A 22776-nucleotide genomic window follows, 5' to 3' on the forward strand; every position below is an offset into this window, starting at 1 on the left:
CTTCAAGCTGAATCAATGTTTTCTGCACCTTAAGATGTATAAGGGCAGTCCTTTTCTAGTCTTCAGGGGGAAAAATTGATAAATTTTCTAATTTTAACTTTTTCCCCTAGAATGTGTACTTTAATTTAAAGTGCCTGTTATAATTTGCTTATGCTAGAGATTAATATAAAATGGTAGTTGATTTATCACAAAATTATATATTTCATTTTTAAAATACAAGTATCCATATTTCATTGTGTTCTGCAGAAAACACATATAGATCCTGAGCAATTTTGAGGACCATGGATGCAAGAGATAGAAAGAACAGAAGACATTATTCCCCATCACAAAAGATAGGACCACTGTCCTCCCAGGCTCTCTGGCTAAAAATATTAATGATGATTTGACCTATCTTCTCCCCACTCATCCAACCAATCATAACTTCCTAGATCATTCTCAATGATATCTTTTCCTCTCCATCTTGCCTATCACTGCCCGGGTCCAGGCCCTCTAAATCACACACACAAACACACATACACACACACACACACACACACACACACACATGCACGTGCGCACACACACATAACAAGTCCTAATTGGTGAACTAGCCTCCAACCTCTACATTATAGTGGAGCAATGTATCACATTTGCAATTGATTAACTTGATAACCAATAGCTCAGTGTGAGCTTTCCAAGACTAACTCCATCAAAGAAAGGACTGTGGTCATCTTTTCAACACTGCATCTATAGTGTCCAGGATAATGACTAGCATGACATACAAAAGATACTTAGTGAACGAATGAATAAAGAACAAACAAGTGAATTATTTTAAAATGCAATATCACATATCATTCAACTCTTTGATGACTACCTTCCCCCACGCCCACTGAAGAGAAGATAAAGCCATCATACTGCCCAGTCTGGCAAACAAGGTCCTCCTTGACCTGACTCTAAGACTGCTTGCTTTTCTCAACTACTCCTTTCTTTGAGCTTTATGTATCGATAATGTCTTAGAAAATTCCATACTACTCATCTGCTTTATGTTTCTGCTCACTTCCTTGTGCCTGCAATGTCTTTATCAAATACTTCTACCCTCAATCTCCTTTTCATCAAATTCTTCTCTTCCTTTTAAAGGTATGGAGAATAATGTCCACCATATTCTACCATGTCGATTTGTTGAAGTTATACATTTTGCCATATTTACATCAAATTTTCTTTAAGAAATAAAGCTTTATAAATACAATTGAACTTCTTTGTGTGTTCTTCAATTTCATTCCCTTATCTTCTTCTCCAAAAGCATCTGCTATCTTGATTTTGGTGTTTACCGTTCACATATATATTTTATAATATTTATTGGTATTTTAAAAGGCATCCCCCCACAGTGACTCTAATACTTTAATCTAGATTAAGACTCCAAAATCCTGAGAGGTTAAGACATGCCCAAGGTGACACAGAAGTTGAGGCCAAGATAGGACTGGAGCCCAGGTTTCCTGACTGTTAGTTCAGTGTCTTCCCAATATGTCATGGTGTATCTTTTTTTTTTAATGTACATAATGAAATATATGCCATCTACTACGTCCCAGAGATAGTGCTAGACTTTTTTAAAAAATACATTCATTCACCCAACCCTCACTCTGTAGATGAAGAAACTGAGGCTCAGAGAGATGAAGTCTCTTTTCCAATGTCACGGAGCTAGCAGGCAGCAAAGGTAAAATTGGCACCCAAGGCTGCCTGGCTTCTGATACTGCCCTCTAGTGGGGACAGTATGGAAAAGGCACAGGTTTTGAAAGAAGAAAATCCTAAATTTGGATTCTGTTTCCACTACCACTTGTTGACCAGGCAAACCTGGGTAAGATGAGTCAATTTAAACTACAATTTATTGAACCTTTACTAAGCACCAGAACTTTTACAAATCACCTTATTTAGTTCCTGCAACCACCTTCAAAGATAGGTATTATTTAATCTCTATTTTGCAAAGGGAGAACTGAGACTCCAGGAAGTCATACCACTAACAAGGAGCAGAGCCAGAGGCAGAACTCAGGGTTACCAACTCCAGAGAACATTCCACCCCCTTTTCCTTTCTTCTCATCACTTAAATGGTTTTTTAATTTTATTTTTTAAATTATCATATAGTTTGTACATCATATATTTGATAAATGACTTGTATATAAAATATACAAAGAACTCTTGAAACTTAACAATAAGAAAATAAGCACCCTAACTAAAAATGAGCAAGAGCTCTGAACAGACATTTCATTAAAGAGGGCATGCAGATAGAAAATAAGCATTAAAAAAGACACTCAACACCATTTGTCATTAGAGAAATGTAAATTAAAACAACAAGATATCACTACATACCTGTTAGAATGTATAAAATTCATAAACCTGAAAGCTATCAATTTCTGGCAAGGATGCAGAGAAAAATGGACCTCTCAATCCTTCCTCGTAGGAATTCAAAATGGTATGACCACTTTGGAAAATTTTTTGACAGTTTCTCAAAATGTTAAACCTAGAGTTATCTTATGACCAGCAATTCCACTCCTAGGTATGTGTTTATATATAAATATATATATTTATATCTCTCCAAGAGAATTGAAAATATCTGTACACACAAAATCTTGTACAAAGATGTTCATAGTAGAATTATTCATAACAGACTTCTGGTTTCCAGAACTATAAGATAATAAATTTGTGTTATTTTATGCCACTAAATTTTATGCTTTTAAGTTTTATGATAATTTGTTATAGCAGCAACAGGAAACAGATACACTCATACCCAAAGACAGCATTTGCCTCCTTGTACTGCATGCTTCTATATTGTTATGCAACACGCACTATAGGAATAGTATAATATGTTCATATGAATCAATAACGTGAAATTAAGTTTTACAACTTCTAAACCATGTCTTTCAATTAATATATGTGTACTGAATACCCCCAAATATGCATAATAATCAGCACCCTTTACTCTTGCATGGAACTCAGAGGAGGAAGTTGGAAGGACTGTAAGGATCCTGGAGATGCTGATCTGTAGCTTCTACAAGTCAGACAGGCTCTGTGTGCTACCCTTAAACGTCTGACAGCGAGTTGGAAATCACAAGCTGCAGCACTTGACCTGGATGCATTAGGCTAGCTGACCTGTTGAAGTCTGGATTCTGTCCTCTCCCTGATGCTGAGGATGAGGTCCAGGAGAGGCCACGGATGTGGGCTCCAGGGTGGGCTGCAACAGCTGCTCACTACGCATGTGGATCAGGCTTGAGGAAGAGCCAGGTACGTCCTTTGGGTCGGCCCCAGAAGCTAGGCAGCCAGCAGCTCCACCTGAACACTCGGCATGGTCTCCCCCCAGAGAAGAGCGAGGGAAAGCCATGTCCCTGCCACCCCACACAGATCTGACTGATTTACTGGGCTCTGTGGGGAGGGGATTTGCCCAGCAGGCTGGGTGGAAGTTGCCCTGCCAGATAACCCTAGCTCCAATTAAAGCAGTTAAGGAGGAATGAAGCCAACTACCATTATTATCCCTTGTTAGGCCCCTTTCAACGAAAGTCTGGGCTTTAAGACACAGCGGGTCAGCCTGGGAGTAAACACTCCATCAGGCACTTTACTTACAATCATTCCCTAATCAAATTCGTTTTGGCCTCTAGGGTGACCAACCATCCAAGTTTGCCTGGGAACAAGGACTTTCCCAGGACATGAGACAGTAAAAATCCAAGGCAAATCGGCATGAGTTGATCACCCTACATTTTTACCTCCATGTTGCCATTTTGTATAGCCCTCCAGCTGAGAAGCCAAAGCACGGATCAGCTGGACTGTTTTCCTGACCTGTTATAACTCTCTATGAATCACTAATTTATAACTAATTCTTTTAGGTCCAAGGCTTTCTCACCCCCAATTTTCCTTGTAATAACAACAGCTACCATTTGAGTACTTACCACCAGGAACTTTGGAAATCACTCCCCATTTATTAATTCTGTTAATCCTTTTTTTAATCCGAACAGATGATCAATTTTACTCTGATTTTATGGATGATGAAACTTGGATTATGAGACCTTAAGCAATTGCTCATGGTTACAGCGAAAGCAGTGGCAGTGCCAGGATGGTCTCAGGTCTTTGACTGCAGAGCAGGCATTTATAACCAATGCGCCATTCTGCCTTCAGAGGGTCTGACTCACAGTGCAGTAGGTCCCTGTCTTTACAGGAGGAGGGAGATTTTGTCCTACAGCAATCACAGTAATATGGATATGGGGAAGAGATGACTCTGCTGGTGTGGTCTATTTTTTGGAAAGGGGTCTTCTCCAACCAGAAGCAAAGTCTCTGTGAACTGGAAAATTCAGAGCCAGCTCAGAAAGCCAAGGTGGCCCATTTTAGCCCCGGAGGTGCTTCCACTCTGTGATGCACAATAGTCTTAGAGCTTCACTTCCACGATCCTACACCGGTGGTTTGAGGTATGAGGCCATCTGCATCCGGCGACTGCAGGTTCACAGCTGCGCAGCCCTCCTTAGGATAGATCCCCGCCTGCAGCCCTGTGGCAGCTCAGGGCACCTCTGCTTGCAGTAAACATGACCTTTGCCTTCTGCCACCAACATGACATTGGCATGTCACTGCTGATCTGTAAACACAATTGTGTTTTCAATCTTCTGACTGAATTTTGTTACTGGGATCCTAACAAGCAGCACGTCTCTGTTTATCTGTAAACAGCAGCACCATTTCCCAGCAGAGAGGTTGGGATGCTGTTTGTTGTTATTACTTTACAGTAAGAGGAAAAAGTGTCTTCCATACTTCCCCTCCCTCTCCTGAGTGACTGAGCAGATTACCTGCTCTCTCCCCACCCCCAAGTTTCTGTCTTTTTTGGTGTACACATAGATCCATACCCCAGACAAAGAAAAGGAATGGAATGGAACAGGTCTCTCTCTTCCATTTCGCATCTCTTGGAAAGACACTAAAGAATCTGGTGAAAATAGTTCAGATAGAAAATGTCTAGTGCTGTGTGGACCCACCAGCAGAGTACCCTGTGTAGAGGAAGGAACTAACAGAACAGCTCCAGGGAAACTCAGCCTAAGGGCATAGAATCACAGGATTCTGCTTTTGAAGGTCACTCATCCTGAGCAGCCTGGACAGAAGTGCATGCCTTGAGAAACTTGTGTATTTTTGCCTATTTGTCTTGGAACCACTTAAAGTCTCTTTCTGCCGAACTCAATTATTCTGTTAAAATGAGTAGATTCCTTTTTCTCCAAAGTTTGTGTTCTAGCTAAAAGAATACGCTTTTTTAACAAAGCACAGAAACAAGCTGGTGATTGAAGTTTTCTAAGAAAATTTCCAGAATATTGATTACGCTATACAATTTAGTTATTAGATGTAAATTTCAGCTTTCATTAACTCTAGCAATGGAAGACAAAAAGCCAAATTGGTATCTCTTCATTCACAAAGCTAAGTTGTTGGGGACATTGTGTCTTAGAAAATTTATAAGGTTTCACAAATGTCATAATGTACAGAAAGTGATGGTGATTTCCCTCATCTCCTCTACCTTTGGGAAAATGGAAAAGGAATTTAAAGTATTTATTCTGACTAGATGAGAAGAGCAAAAAAGGAAAAAGAATACTTACAATTCAAAAATTAAAAGATAAAATTTAAAACTTCAAAAAAAATAAAAAAGAATGGAATCTTCTCATTTGTGACAACATGGACAGACCTAGAGGATAATATACTAAGTGAAACAAGCCAGACAGACCAAGATAAATACTGTATGATTTCATTTGTGTGTGGAATGAACAAACAAAACAAAACAGAAACAGACTTATAGATACATAAAACATGTTAATTTTTTTAAAAAAATTAAAAAATAAAATAAAACACAAAAAGAGACTAGAAAAAAGCTTAGTATATACTAAGATATAAAAATATCTTTTTAACATAGAGTTATTAAAATAATTTGATAGGGTACTCAAAATAGTTCTTTATGAGTTATATCTTGTTGAGGTGGAGAAATAGAATGGACAATTTATTATAACAGTAAATTCATTTGGACTCTACAAATCTAAACTCAGAAAGAGATAATTGTTGAGTTCAAAGTAATGAGCTGAACATATGTGTTTAAATAAATAAATGAAATGCATATTAAAATAATAAATTTGAGACATCATCAAAATGGCGGCATGAGGTGAGCCTCTGTAAAGCTCCCCTAGAATTTACAACTAATCGAACAAAAATAACTCCACAAAGGACTCCCTGCACAGCAGACAGGCAAGACAAAGAGGTCCACCACTGAATTCACCTAAAGGTGGGCGAATGACACGAGCGGGGGAGGAGGGAAAGGAGAAGTGTGGAGACGGAGCCGCGTGGGAACAGGACGCAGACCTAGCTCCGTGCTCCGAGCTCGCTGCCTCCCGGAACTACCGCAGCTGCGGGAGAGGGAAGAACTCGGACTGCTAGGTCTCCGCTTATGGCCCACAGGGCTGAGGGGGCAGCATATAACACGGCTGAACCCAACGCTCATGGCAGAGACCTCGGAGAAAAGACTGAGGGAAGAAGGCTGAAAACAATGGTTTAAGCCCTCATTGCCAAGCAGAGAACGGAAGCCTTAGGCACTGAGACTAGCCGCCCCCTCTTTATCCCCCCAGAACTCGCCCCACCCCCATCTGCCCGGTGCTAGAAGCGGAACAGTAGCAGTGTCAGATCAAAAGAACAGAATATTTGCTGTTCTGAGAACTGTGGACCGCAGACACAGATTGGCAGCCCAACTAGTTCCAGCAAAGGGGAGGGAGCTGTGGAAGCAGGACCGGCTGTGGTGGTGGTCGCCGCCATTGCTCTGGGCCACCTCTCACAATCACCCTACCCCTGGCCCCGCCTATCTGGCTGGATCCCTGCAGGTGTAAACAGAACTGCTGAAATGTATGGGCTCTGAATCTGGTGCAGGAAGAGCTTTGGAACTTCAAAAGCTCTCCCTCCGCATACCCACATGGACACTGCGCCCTATGACCCAGGCGAACTATTAACAGAGGAGAAGCCCATCTCCCAGGGAATCCCCCATTGTGTGAGAACCTGGAATAGTGCAGAGAAAACATAGCACTACCATGTGAGAGAGGGAAAAAAGACTGCAGTTGGCTAGAAAATAAAACATTCTACCAACAAGTACTGGAAAACAGAAGACCTGTTCCTATCAACCTTTTGCAGAAGCCACTCCTGTAGATGTCTAGGAAGAGAAATAATAAATCAGTAATTGCCATGAATCACCAAGGCAACAAGACAGCTCAGAAAGAAAGTGAAAAGTCTCCAGAAAAGGAACTTAAAGATATGGAAGTATGTGACTTAAATGACACAGAATTCAAGATTGCAGTTCTGAAAAAAACTCAACAAGATGCAAGAAAACAGTTTAATGAACTGTTTAATGAACTCAGAACAGTTTAATGAACTCAGAAACACAATCAAAGAATAACATGAGCATTTTACGAAAGAGATTGAAATTTTAAAAAAGAACCAAATAGAATTTCTGGAGATTAAGAACTCAATAGAAGAAATTAAGAATGAAATAACCAGCTTAGGCAGTAGAGTTGACCAGATGAAGGAAAGAATCAGTGACATCGAAGATAGAAACCTGAAAATCACACAGATGGAGGAAGAAAGAGACTTGAGACTTAAAAGAAATGAAGAACTCTACAAGAACTTTCTGACTCCATCAGAAAGAGCAATATAAGAATAATGGGCATACCAGAAGGAGAAGAAAGAGAGAAGAAAACAGAGAATATATTCAAACCAATTGTTGATGAGAACTTCCCAAACTTGTGGACAGAACTGGATCCTCGAATCCAAAAAGCAAATAGAACACCTAATTACCTCAATCCCAACAGGCCTTCTCCAAGGCACATTGTATTGAAGCTGTCTAAAATCAACGACAAAGAAAGAATCCTCAAGGCAGCCAGGGAAAAGAAGACGGTAACCTACAAAGGAAAGCCCATTAGATTATCATCAGATTTTTCAGCAGAAACTCTACAAACCCAGAAGGGAGTGGAACCAAATGTTCAAACTATTGAAAGAGAGAAATTATGAACCAAGAATAATATATCCAGCAAAGATATCCTTTAGATATGAAGGAGGAATAAAGACCTTTCCAGACATACAAAAGCTGAGGGAATTTTCTAATACACGACCTGCACTACAAGAAATGATAAAGGAGGCTATTCAACCACCATCAACAGGGACAATTTGTGGCAACCAAAACATAAAAAGGGGGAGAGTAAAGGCCTGAACCGGAATATGGGAATGGAGAAAGTAAGTGTGCTGAAAAAAATGTAATACTCTAAATATCAAACTTTCTTTTACATAAACTTGAGGGTAACCACTCAAAAAAAATCCAGAACTGAAATATATACTGTAATAAAAGAAGAAACAGAAGGAAACATCATGGAATACCACCACACAGAAATAATAGACAACAACAAAAAGGCAAAGAAACAACGGAGACACAGCCTTACCAGAAAACTAAAGATAGAATGACAGGAAATCCTCACATATCAATAATCACCCTAAATGTAAATGGACTGAACTAACCAATAAAAAGTCACAGAGTAGCAAATTGGATCAAAAAACTAAACCCAACCGCACGCTGTCTCCAAGAGACACATCTCAGCTACAAGGACAAGCATAGACTCAAAGTGAAAAGGTGGAAATTGACACTCCAAGCAAATGGTATCCAGAGAAAATCAGGTGTAGCCATATTGATATCAGATGAAACAGACTTCAGGGTGAAAAAGGTAACAAGAGACAAAGATGGACATTTCATAATGGTAAAGGGGACTACAACAAGAAGACATAACAGTCATCAATATTTATGCCCCCAATCAGGGAGCACTGAAATATACCAAGCAACTACTAACAGAACTAACGGGAGAAATTGACCAAAACACAATTATACTAGGGGACTTAAATACATCATTGACAGCTATGGATAGATCATCCACGCAGAAAATAAATAACGAAATAGCAGCCCTAAATGACATATTAGATGAAATGGACATAATTGACATACATGGAGCACTTCATGCTAAAACACCAGACTATACATTCTTTTCTAGTGTACGTGGAACATTCTCAAGGGTAGACCATATATTGGGACATAAAATCAGCCTCAGCAAATTTAAGAAGATTGAAATCATACCAAGCATATTCTCTGATCAGAAGTCTTTGAAATTGGATATCAACTGCAAAAAGAAAGCAGGGAAAAACACAAATACATGGAGATTAAACAACATACTTTTAAAGAATGACTGGGTCAAAGAAGAAATTAGAGGAGAGATCAAAAGATACATAGAAACAAATGACAATGAAAATACATCCTACCAAAATTTTGGGGATGCATCGAAAGCAGTTTTAAGAGGGAAATTTATATCATTACAGGCCTATCTCAAGAAATAAGAAAAATCCCAAATAAATAACCTCATGTTACACCTTAAAGAACTAGAAAAAGAAGAACAAGTGAAACCCAAGGTCAGCAGAAGAAAGGAAATAACAAAAATCAGAGCAGAACTAAATGAAATAGAGAACAAAAAGACAATAGAAAAAATTAATGTGACAAAGAGCTGGTTCTTTGGAAAGATTAACAAAATTGACAAACCCTTGGCTAGACTCACTAAGATAAAAAGAGAGAAGACACTAATTAACAAAATCAGAAATGAAGAAGGGGAAGTTATCACGCACACCACAGAAATACAAAGGATCATCCAAGAATACTATGAAGGACTATATGCCACCAAATTCAATAACCTAGAAGAAATGGACAAGTTCTTAGAAACATATAGCCTTCCAAAGCTGAACCATGAAGAACTGGAAAATCTAAACAGACCGTTCACCAGTAACGAAATTGAATCAGTCATCCAAAACCTTCCCAAAAGCAAAAGTCCGGGACCAGATGGCTTCACTAGTGAATTCTACCAAACCTTCAAAGAGGATCTAATACCAATCCTGCTCAAAAAATTGAAGAAGAGACAGTACTCCCTAACTCATTTTATGAGGCCAACATTACCCTGATACCAAAACCTGGTAAGGACAACACAAAAAAAGAAAACTACAGAACAATATCTCTGATGAATACAGATGCAAAAATCCTAAACAAAGTTCTAGCAATTCGAATATAACAATGCATTAAAAAGATTATTCATCACGACCAAGTGGGGTTCATCCTCGAGGCACAAGGATGGTTCAACATCTGCAAATCCATCAATGTGATACATCACATAAACAAAATAAAAGACAAAAATCATATGATTATATCAATTGATGCAGAAAAAGCATTTGACAAGATACAACATCCACTTATGATTAAAACACTTAATAAAATAGGTATAGAAGGAAAATACCTTAACATAATAAAGGCCACATATGACAAGCCCTCAGCTAATTTCATAATTAATGGTGAAAAACTGAAGCCCTTTGCTCTACGTTCAGGAACACGACAGGGCATCCCCTATCACCTCTGCTTTTCGACATAGTGTTGGAAGTCCTTGCCAGAGCAATCAGGCAAGAGAAAGAAATAAAAAGGCATCCAAATTGGGAATGGAGAAGTTAATTTATCACTCTTTGCAGATGACATGATGTTATATATAGAAAACCCTAAAGACGCCATCAAAAAGCTATTAGAAACAATCAACGAATACTGTAAAGTTGCTGGCTACAAAATCAACATACAAAAGTCCATTGCATTCCTATATACTAACAATGAAATCTCAGAGAAAGAAATACAAAAAACAATTCCTTTTGCAATTGCAGCAAAAAGAATAAAATGCCTAGGAATAAACTTAACCAAGGATGTGAAGGACCTATATGCTGAAAACTATAAGACATTTTTGAAAGAAATTGAAGAAGACACAAAGAAATGGAAAGACATTCCGTGCTCATGGATTGGAAGAATCAACATAGTTAAAATGGCCATATTACCCAAAGCAATATACAGATTTAATGCAATCTCCATCAAAATCCCAATGGCATTTTTTAAAGAAATAGAACAAAAAATCATCAGATTTGTTTGGAACCACAAAAGACCCTGAATAGCCAAAGCAATCTTAAGAAAAAAGAACTATACTGGAGGTATCACACTCCCTGACTGTAGCTTGTACTACAGGGCTACAATAATCAAAACAGCATGGTATTGGCAGAAAAACAGACACACAGACCAATGGAATAGAATTGAGAACCCAGAAATAAAACCACATAAATATGGACAGATAATTTTTGACAAAGAAGCTAAAAACATACAATGCAGGAAAGACAGCCTCTTCAATAAATGGTGCTGGGAGAATTGGATAGCCACGTGCAAAAGAATGAAACTGGACTGCTATCTGTCACCATGTACCAAAATTAATCAAAGACTTAAGCGTAAGACCTGACACAATAAACTGCATAGAAGAAAACATAGGTACTAAACTTATGGACCTTGGGTTCAAAGAGCATTTTATGAATTTGACTCCAAAGGCAATGGAAGTAAAAGCTAAAATAAACGAATGGGACTATATGAAACTTAAAAGCTTCTGCACAGCAAAATGAACAGACTGGGTAAATGTGATGTGTGAAAAGATGTGGGCTTGAAAAACATCTCCAAAATAAGATAAAGCTCTGTGTATTAACCTGTATCTCAGGTAGAAGAGGGTAAAAGGAGTCAAGGAGTCAAATATATGGTGATGGAAGAACTAACTGGGTGGTGAGCACACAGTGTGATGTGTAAATAATGTAATGTGGAGTTGTGCACTTGGAGTTGTGAACTTGTGTAATTTTTGTTGGCCATCGTCACCCCAATAAATTTAATTTAAAAAGAAAAAGAAAACATATGTGTGTGCCTGTATATGTGTATGTATATGAGTATATGTGTGTTATATTACACTATATACTAATCACCTTTATCAATCAATTGCTTGATTTGGGTAGAATTTTGCCCTTCTCCTTCTCCACCACCCTATTCCTGCTTCTCTCCCTGTCCCCATGGCTACTTATCTCTAGACTGCATGATTACAATTAATTTAATTATGCCCATTCATGTGTACACACACACACACACACACACACACACACACACATACACCATCCACGCAGTAACACTCCCTTCATAGTTTGCTTCATTATGTGACCTACCAATTACCGCTCAATAGTCAACATATTGATCCATTCCATTCCTTTGTTGTTTGTCTATAACTGCTAATATCACTTAACCGAACAGCATTCTATTTTCTTCATTTACAGATGAGATTCCTAGATTCAGAGAGGCAGTGGGCTTTGTTCAAATCCACCACTCACTAGCTGGTGTCCTGCCCCAGGCTGCCAGAGACTGCAGGCTGGATCTTCTATTCCTTCGCCTGATCAAGGCTTGTCCTTCTTGGCTATGCCAAAGCCTTACTTCTTTTTCTTCATTAAAATCTATCTCAGCTAATTTCTATCAAACATCTTTGTGATAAGAAATCAAATTAAGTAGTTTAATGAGTAACATATGTATTTCCACATGAGGATATAACATGAACCCCAGAGAGTGAGGAAATCAACAGGAGACAGATTGGTGACTTCATTCCAGGTGTAGGTGCTTGGGGACTGGAGCTATGGACAGAAGAGATCCCGTCACGGGGGGATAAGCACTTCTGCAGTATTAAAGATCACACCTTTAGGCCACTTGGAGTCACTGATGGTGCAAAGTCCCAGGCCCAGATGGTCCCCCTCCCTCTCTTCTCCTCCAGGAAACTCAGTCCCTTAGCCAGACAACTCCGTTACCTAACACCCAGCCCAGGAGCAGCCAGCCGCCCAGTTTATGCTGTCAGTGACCTCATTAGAATGAAGGAGATGAGTCAACATTCACACAAAGACCTTCTGGCCTGCAATCTGAGAACAGGTTTAGAAAGAACAAAGCAAAAGGGAGAAATGTAACCAAGAAGTATCTCTTTATTGCTTTTGAGTTGTTTAAGGGGGTTTTAAGGGATTAAGGCCTAAAGAAATGTTGACTGTAGAGAGAGGAGCAGGATATCAGTTGAACAGAATAGAGGCTTTGTGCTAAGAGGGGAGGAACATTAAAAGAAAATCGCATCAGCCTGGCTGCTTGCAGGGGGGTGGGGCTGGATGTCAATGAGAATGCCAGGTTTCCAGCCTGGGGGAGAAGTCAAAGTATTGGAAGCTCTTTGGGGTTCCCACTGGTTATGAGTGGATAACTGAAGACTACCAGAGGTCCCCTGGCCCCTCCTTCCGATCCCTTCCCAAATTCTCAGCTGAAACCCTCATCATAAGCAGTGGGCACCAAAAGGGGCTAAGCCCCACGATAGAAGCATGTGCCAGGGGGTCCAGAAAACCAAAGGGTCACAGAAAATTTCAGGGAGGCAAATAAAATGGACTTGGAGTATGATAGACCCCATTTCATTCCTTTCGTCTCCTTTTTCTTATTTCCTCCCACCCTGTAGGACTTCCGCTTTCTACCATTGTATCAGCGGGTGTCTCTCTGACTCATTCATGTCTGTTTCTCTGTTATTCTCTGAGATGTTCCCCCATGTAGACCCGATGGATACAACCCCAACTCCCTCAAATGGAGACATGACCAAGAGGGGATTTCCACTGAGGAGACATTTCCTCACCACCCTCTTCTCTATCCCCACCTGCTGCACCTCCACCGTCAAAGGCATAAAGAGCAGATAAGGGCTCTGGGCAAGAAAATGATTTATGCTCTTCTTTCAAGTAGGCAGCCTCTAAAAGCCCAATAATACTTTCTATTTTTAACCCTCACCAGATGTTACCCTCCCATTCTTCCAGCAAGCCTGCCAGGTAGAGTTTACCTTCATTGGGAAAATCCATCATAGCTGTAGACATGGGGATGGGGTGGGATGAAGGGTGGGGTGGGGGTGCCCTTGCTCCTCCTTCCATACTGACCCTCTCCAGGCCTGCCCTGCCTTCAAACTATCCATATTCACTTCCTCCTGTGAAGCCCTCTTCAGAACTTTCCTTATTGCTGGAAGTCCAATCTCTCTCTCTCTCTCTCTCTCTCTCTCTCTCTCTCTCTCTCTCTCTCTCTCTCTCTCATTAAAGAATAACTGTGCCATAATAAGTTCTGCCTTCCCTCTGCACCATTTATCCAGAGACCTGGGGCTGAGGCGCTGGCTCTGCCACTAGAAAGCTGTGTGAGCTGAGGATGACAGTTGCTTACCTCTCTTGGCTTCTTTTCCTCAACCTTCAAATGAAAAGCTGTGATGGGAATTGCTAAATCTATGATTCTAGTTAGAGTTTCACGTGGCGTCTTTGAGGGCAGGGAACAGTTAAGTCACTCCCAGGAAGCCTTGTAAAGCAGCTGACCTTATCCAAGATGTGCACTAGAATCACCCATGAAGTGTTTAAAACTTAATTTCAAGTAAAAATCTCTCCAGCCCAGAAAATTCTGATGCCATGGTTTTGAAACAGAGCTTGGACATTTTTCTTTTTCTTTATTTTAAACTTCCCTAATGATTCCTGATTGATTGACAGAGCAACTGACATAGATCTTCCTGCTTATATCTCCAATACAAAGTGAAACGGATGTATCTAGTTATTATCTCATTATTAACTTCACTTGAACAACCACAATTACTAAAGAGGATAATTCTTGACAGAAGAAAGAAACCCACAGGCTCTCTTGTGTGCCCTGATCTTTTGCTGGAAACTTGGGTAAGGTTTCAAATTGCAACAGCCAGAGCCAAAACAACCTGTACTCCAACCCAGAGAGTTTATTTTATCAACTCTGACAAAAGCTTTAATGGCAGAAGTCAGGAGCCAAGGCATGACATAGGACATAGGTAAGCAGCTTGTCTGTTTCCTCTGTGCTGCACTTCCCTTGGAATTGGTAGAAAGAGACTTGTCGGGTATTGAGTCTGTAATGAGGTGCTATGGGATGAGTGGAGGTGGGTTGGAGGCGTTTATCTCCAGGAGCTGCAGTCATCTTAAAGAGGACTGCATGTCAGGGTGGGAAGGAGCAGCACATGCTCAGTTAATTATGACTGAGACTCACATGCACTAGCCCATGAGAAGTCGAGCCTTAGAGTTTTGTCTATACATCTTCCGCTATATAGGCTCATAATCTTTGCTATGCAGCTCTAGGACTTTCACAAATGTATCAGCCTCAAGTGGAAAGACAGGAAGGGTGGGGCGTGAGATGGTTCAGAGGGATGAACAGGGATCTGATTTGGTGAGGTCTTGTAGACTAGGATTATGATATGTGTGTTGAGAAAGCTTTAGGAGAATTTAATGCTGATTTATGTTTCTAAAAGATCATCCTGGCTACTGTAGAGAGGATGGAGTATAGGGGATCCATAGAATGGAAGAAGGATGGGATCCCTTTTAGAAGGCTATTGCACATGTCCAGGTTAGGGAGTATGGTGCTTGGACCAGAGTGATAGTGAAGGATATGGTGAGATATAGAAATATGTTACAGATTGAGGTATATTTTGGAAACATCTTTATTAGAACTTGCTGATGGATTGGATGTAGAGAGTAAGGGAAAGAAAGAAATCAAGATTGATTTCTATGCTTTTCTACTTGAGGAACTGGCTGGATGGTTGTGTAATTAATTGCAGTGGAGAAAACTTAGGGGATGGGAGTAGACTTGAATAGGTGGGATGGAAATATAGAGAACCATGAGTTGTGTTTTAGCTACATTAACTTTGAGATACTTATAAAATTGTCAAGTGGAGATATCAAGTAGACAATAAAATACATGTCTGGAATTCTAGTGAGAGGCCAGGACAAGAGGTATGAATTTAGGAGTCATTAGCGTATAAATAAGACTTAAAGCCACAGACTACATTATCTACGGTGATAGTATAGACAGAAAAGAGATACAAACTTGGGATCCAGCCCTGGTCACTACAAAATTTCAAACGGGCCAAAAGTTCTGTATTAGTCAAGGTCTAATCAGGAGACAAAACCACCCCCATTATATAAATAAATATAAAGTAAGACAGATGCTCCTTAATTTACGATGGGGTTACATCTCAATAAATCCATTGTGGGTTGAAAATATCTTTAAGTCAAAAATGCATTGAGCACACCTAACCTACTAAACATCATAGCTTAGCTAGCCTACCTTGTATGTGCTCAGAACAATTACATTAGCCTGCAGTTAGAAAAAATCATCTAACACAAAGCCTATTTTATAATAGAGTTGGATAGCTCATGTAATTTATTGAATACTGTGCTGAAAGTGAAAAACAGAATGGTTGTATGAGTACTCACCACTAACATACACAGCTGAAAATATACTGTGGTAAAGTTGAAAAATCTTAAGTTGAATTATTGTTAAGTTGGGGTCCACCTGATGATAACTAGATAAAATGTTACTGAGGTTATAGAAAGGTAACAGTAAGATATAGACGTAGCAACTGTGGTAGACAGCCACTACCTGTATGGCTCAGGGAACAAAATGGATAGCCTGAAATATGAGGTGTGATAAAAAATATGGTGAATGTTTAAATAAAAATTACACTAAAAGACACATTGCCATTAATCCCACTCAAAATACTTCCCCTCACTTTGAACACACTTATCCCATTGTTCTTGCGACTTTTTGAAGCAGTTCTGGAAGTCCTCTTTCATGAGTGTCTTTAGTTGCACTGTCGTGGCTGCCTCTATGTCCTGAGTCAATTCAAAACATTTACCTTTCATGGTCAAATCATATCAAATTCATTTTTACTTTGGGGAAGAGTCAGAAGTCGACAGTGCCAGATTCGATGAATAAGGTGGATGAGGACACCTCATAATGTTTTTATTTAATAGAAATTGCCATACCAGAGGTGATGTGTGACACGGAGCCCACTGTGATCACAAAAGACAGTGAATGCTGCTGCCGAGTGCTAGCCAATAGAAAGCCAGGGATCTTCAATACAGGAAGCAGTGCATCAAACCTTAGTAACAGTGTGTGACAACTTTCAACTTGTTCAGAGCAGTCAGAGTTACAGTCAAGAGAAGGTGCTGTAAATCACTCTCTATCATGACAACACTCCAAGTCACACATCACTTCTGGTATACGGCAATTTCTGTCAAAAACATTACAGTGTGTCCTCATCCACCTTATTCACTGGATTTGACACCATGCGACTTCTGGCTCTTTCCCCAAATCAAAATGATTCAGGACATCGAGGCAGCCATGACAGCACAACTAAAGACACTCACAAAAGAGGACTTAAAGAACTGCTTTAGAAAGTGGCAAGAACAATGGGATAAGTGTGTTCAAAGTGAAGGGGAGTATTTTGAGGGGGCATTAATGGCCATGTGTCTTTTACTGTAATAATTTTTTTAAATTTAAACATTCACCGTATTGTTTGATGACACCTCATATTTAAAACTTAGAAACTTAGAGAAGTGACCCCACAGAACTAACACTTAGGCCTTTGAGGAGATGTTCCTGCTTGGCTAGGGCTGGTATGTTTGTGGTGGGTACAATGGTGGCTTGTTCTTCAAATATCAAACAAACTGCAAACTAGGTTCCCTTTCTACTGCAGGAAGGAACTGCTGCGGATGGGATGAAGAAACATCCCTGGGTGATGCTCACAGGCGTCAGAAACCAATAGGAAGGAGCAGCTCCCTTCTCCCAGCTCCAGCCCTGAAGGGAAGCACTAGTGTATTGGCAGAACCTAACAGGGACCCAGCAGGCAAAGCAGAAATGTGGTTTGCAGAGTCCTACTCCCAGCACCTTGAAGCTAAGGATAGAAAGAGCTGAGAAACAATAACTTAGTCCACCCCTTTAAGCACTCTTCTACACGTATAGGAACATTCATACAAAAATGAGGCAACTCTATGTTTTTTTCCTCACAACAGCGATTCACACACAAGCCATGATGTTCTCACTACCCAACATAAGGAGCTGCCAAGTCCCAACATAGTCATCTCTGGGCTACGTTAATCACTTCTCAAATTCATTCAAAATCCTATCTGAATATTCTATTGCCTAAATACTAAATTGTAAAGTTAATCTCTAACAAAACTTGTATGAAATAAGGAAAAGGAGAGAGAAGAGAAAAACAGTTAATATGTACACATACACACAAGTGACACAACGAGTGAAGCTGTTGTGGTCTTGATTTTGTAAATAATCATGAAGCTGTAGTTGATATTTATGAACTTCTTTCTCCACTATCCCAGTCTATGTTTTCTTTGCCATTAGCCCAATCCTCGGCTGATTTGTGTCACTTAACATTTGGAGTGACACAAATCTTCATTCTTGGAAGTTGAATCTTCAGTGTCCTTGCTTTTTTTTTTTTTTTTTTTGGTTGTGGAATTTTCTTGTTGACTTTTATTGTTGGACACAGAAGTACTCGGAGACACCTCAGGGGATCTTTTAGGTTCCAAACAGTTCTTCATGCCCCTGTTGTGTAGCAGCAACGCAATTTTTCCTTGGTATTGAGACCTATTTCCACAAAGGACAGTAACACCTTTCCTTGTCTGTTGGGTCTTTGTCATGAGAAGCTCTAAAGTGCTAGGTGGCAGTTTCATCTACTAGTTCAATAGAACTACTGATGTGTCCTCTGGTGGAAGTATTTTTTGGGGGGAGAAATAAAGACTTCAAAACAAACAGAGCTCAAAATGTTGAAGATGGAAAACAAAAATTCTACAAGGGAGTTATTAGATGAAATAATGAAAGGATCCGTTCTCATTTCTACCTCTTGATTTCCAGACCCATGAATTCTGGCTATGAGAGAGACAGTACCATAAGTTGATCTCTGATTGAAAGCATGTATGTCTTTCTATAAGATATAAGTCTATCTGTTTAGGATATCTTCTCCCAACTAGCATTGGAATCGAGGCTTCAGTAGGCTATTCCATCTTTCTGCTTGGCCAGTTGCTTCAGGGTAATGAAGTAAATGGTTAAGCAGCTAATTAATTCTATGTGCATGCGCCCACTTTTTTGCTCTGAAATGAATTTCTTGCTTAGAATCTGGGCAGAATACCATAAGCATGAATAAAGCATTCTTTATCTCCACAGATGATGAAGAAATATTATTACCCATAACGTGTACCTATTCCAATGAGGATAAATCTGTGACCCCTTTGTGATGAGAGGGGTTCAAGATAATCTTCCATCAGGTGACTGGCTGAATTCCCCAGGAAATGTTACCTTATCAGGACTGAGTGTAGGTCAAATTAGATATTCAGTGGCAGCAGTAGCCAAGGGAGCTTTGCTGTTGACAGATGTCCATGTTGTTGAGTCTATGCATAGCCTCTATCCCAGCCACCATGGACCCTTTGTTCATGAGGCTATTGAGTGAGTACTGGAGAGGCTGGGAAAGAGGCTGACTGCCATTCACAAAACATGTCATTTTGTCCTCTTGATTATTGAACGCCTCCACTGCAGTAGATATTCTTGTGATATGCTCTCACAAAGGACATAAATATTGACATATGCTGTGCCCATTCTGAGAAGTCATCCACATACCTCTTCCCCAGACTCCTTATCACTACCTTTCAATCTTTTTCTTTCTAAGATCCTAACAGCCTTGCCAAACTCTTAGTAACTGCTCATAAATCAATGTAGATCTGTGTTTCTGGCCATCTCTAAGTCAAGACAAAGTGGACATCTAAATATACCACTCAAAATTCTGCCCACCAAGAGCACTGTCCTTTGATATTGTCCTTCAGAGTCACCCCTGAGAGGAGCTATAATCCTATAGCCATGTATTTTCAATTGGTATGTTGTGTAGCAAAATCTGCAAATGAGGCCACAGTTTTCATCTCCTCAGTCAGCTGGTCATAAGGAACTTCCCATGAGATCACTGGAATAGATGAATGGAGAGAAGGCAATGCAGCAGAAATTGACGTTGAAAGAGTCTAGGACTTGAAAACTCCAAAGAGCAGTTTGCCTGGCAACCTGGCCTTGCTGCAGAGCCCTTTCTTGCATCGACAATCTCTTAAAATTAACAGACTCTGATGATCACTCCTCCTTTGTTTCTCATCATTGTAAATTCCCGTTATTCTCAATGTGCCTACCTTATGTCTGGTAGTTAAATGCTGCCATTTAGCATCTGCTAACCCAAATCCCATCACCTTATTGAAATCTCAGTGGTGGTAAATCCCATTCTCACACCTGCCTCAGAGTCAGAATACTAGTGTTCCTCTCACATTTTTCAGTTTCATGGTGAAGGTAGTGTCCTCTGGGCTTTTTAGGAAGATATAGTGGGGGAGAGGCACATGCAGGTCACTCATGATAAAACCACTCCAAGATTCCATCCTCTTTGTATTCATTCCTCTGCATTATGCCATAGAAGTTCTGGAATCTCAAACTCACTGAAAAACCTTGTGTTGAATCCAAAATTCAATGAACTAACTAAGTAGACTGTTGGAACCACCTCCAGGCATACAAGCTAACACATTAAATACAAAATCTCCGATAAGTACCCTCATACCAAATTTTGCCTGATCTAAATTTGGAATACATTCCTTGGCATACATTCCTACATATAATCCTCATGTCTCTGATCATTTGAATTAGCAAAATTTTGCAATTTCTAGTAGTTATAAGCTCATGAGTCAAACTTAGTACTTGTTCTCCTTGGAGCGTACAGCGATCTTACCCTAATCATGGGTGGAGAAACAAAGGATCGTTGAGATGGGTCTTGGGATTGTTATAGAATCTTTAAGAAGAAGCTATTCTCATCAGCCATGAGAGGGCAAGTTTCTTTAATTGGCAATGGAGGCTCAGAATGACTTAGAGCTTCAATATTCTTAGTTTCATGTAACTCTACCTCCTTCCAAATCTCAGAGTTCTAACCCTTCCCAACTAATATGCTAACATTCACATAATATGCTAATATTCACATAAGAGATTTGGGTAACCCTGTGACTTAATATGTACGTAGTGATTCTGCAAACCATATAATTCAAATTTGCACCCATTTTCAGGGCAGTCAGTCCTGTGTCTACAAGAAAGAATATTCTTTTAAGGCTGCCATAGACACTTGCTAGTTCTCTGACTATAACTTGAGCTGGGAGTTTATAGATCTAAACTTACCATTTTCTTTCTATAAGCATTCCAGTATATTCAGAAGCAATCATCCCACCCCACAGTCCTAGTAGCCATCATTCCTATCATATAGGTCAAGTGTCATAAATGTCAGTGGGCACTTAATAATAACAACCACAGGTGATATTTAGATTGTTTGTATTACCACTACATGCCATCATCTCATTTCTCATTGGCAAGGACCTCAGCACTGTATTCAGTTTCAAGGATAAGACCAAAACAATGTCGCTTTTGAAAATATGTTTCTTAGGACCACTCCTGTTATTCATTTATATATCAGTCAGGCTTCAGTGAGGAACCAGAAACCATACTATTTATTTCATCACAGAAAATTTAATATGAAGAATTGCTAACCAGGTATTGGAGAACTGAAAAGGCAAAAAGGACATACTGAGGTATCATGAAATTCGAAGCTTTAGGAAGCAGTGATCACCTAGGACTGGAAGAGGTTAAGATTGTTAGAACTTGCAAGTCTGAGAAAGGGGCACGGCCCGCCTGGGGCTGGTGCTTCCAAATCTTGGGTGAGAGACCCTAAGCAGCTGGGACTCAAATTCTGAGGAGGACACATCATCTGTAAGTTGCGGGCCTCTCTGAGTGCACACCACAAGGCTGATTCTGAGAATGTGGGAGAAAAAATGCACACGGAAACCAACTGTTGCTACTGGAACCAACTGAGGCTGCCAAGGTGAGAAAATGCTGCTGACAGAAACAAGGGGCAAACAGGAAAGAGCAGATCCCTTTTCCCTCCTCCAGCCTTCCAGTCTCCCTCTGACACCCTTGGGGGCAAAGCCTAATAGAGAGCCAGCTGGCAAAGCAGAAATGTGGTTTGCAGAGTCTCATGCCCAGCTCACAGAGTGGAGCATAACACAGTGTACTGGAAATCGAGCAAACCATAGCTTAATAAACTGGCACTGAGGAGATCCCACATGAGAAAACTGTGAAAGGCATTTCTCAAGTGGTGTTGAAGGGAAGCTCCACGGCAATAGTGCGGTCTCTCTTTACCCATTCTTCCTATTTTGAACCATAAAAACTTGCGGATATGGTTTGCAAAGGCCAAATTCCTCTTGAATGGTAGGAATCGTGGGGAAGATAAGTCAGCAAAGACAAACATTTACTCATCTGATGGAAGGAGAGAAAGAGAGGAGGAATGCTAACGTGTCAGTACTTTTCTTTCTCACCACACATGTAAAGCACTTCTCAATGCTTGGCATGGAGCAAGTACTCAATAAATACAAACTATTGTTACTCGAAGTAGTAATAGTAGTTATAGGAAAGTACCTGGCACATGATGGGCTCCCAATAATTGATGATGGTTTTTATCATCTATATCTGTATCCCTGAATAAGCACAAAACTTCAGACAAAAAAGTTCATCAGAGGATTTTCTCAATGAAATCTCCGGATGTGCCAATGGGAAGGAAGAACCCAGACCCATCCATGTTTATCCTTATTTTAGCCTTTCATTAACATTGTGGAAGGACAGAATAGTGATCCTAAAACATGTCTATAGCTTATTCTTTGGAGCCTGTATGTTACTTTACGTGGCATAAGGGATTTTGCACATGTGATTAAGTTAGGGATCTCAAGGTGGGAAGATTATCCTGGATTATCCAGGTGGGCTGCTATGGACTGAATATTTGTGTTCCCCAAAATCCATAGTTGAAAACTACGCTCCAAGGTGACAGTATTAGGAGGTAGGGCCTTTGAAAGGTGTTAGGTCATGAGAGCACAGTTCTCATGAATAGAATTAATCCCCTTATAAAAGAAACCCTAGAGAGCTCCCTAACCCTTTCTACCATGTGAGGA

This window comes from Rhinolophus ferrumequinum, chromosome 13, assembly GCF_004115265.2.
Source record: "Rhinolophus ferrumequinum isolate MPI-CBG mRhiFer1 chromosome 13, mRhiFer1_v1.p, whole genome shotgun sequence".
Classification (NCBI taxonomy): Eukaryota; Metazoa; Chordata; class Mammalia; order Chiroptera; family Rhinolophidae; genus Rhinolophus; species Rhinolophus ferrumequinum.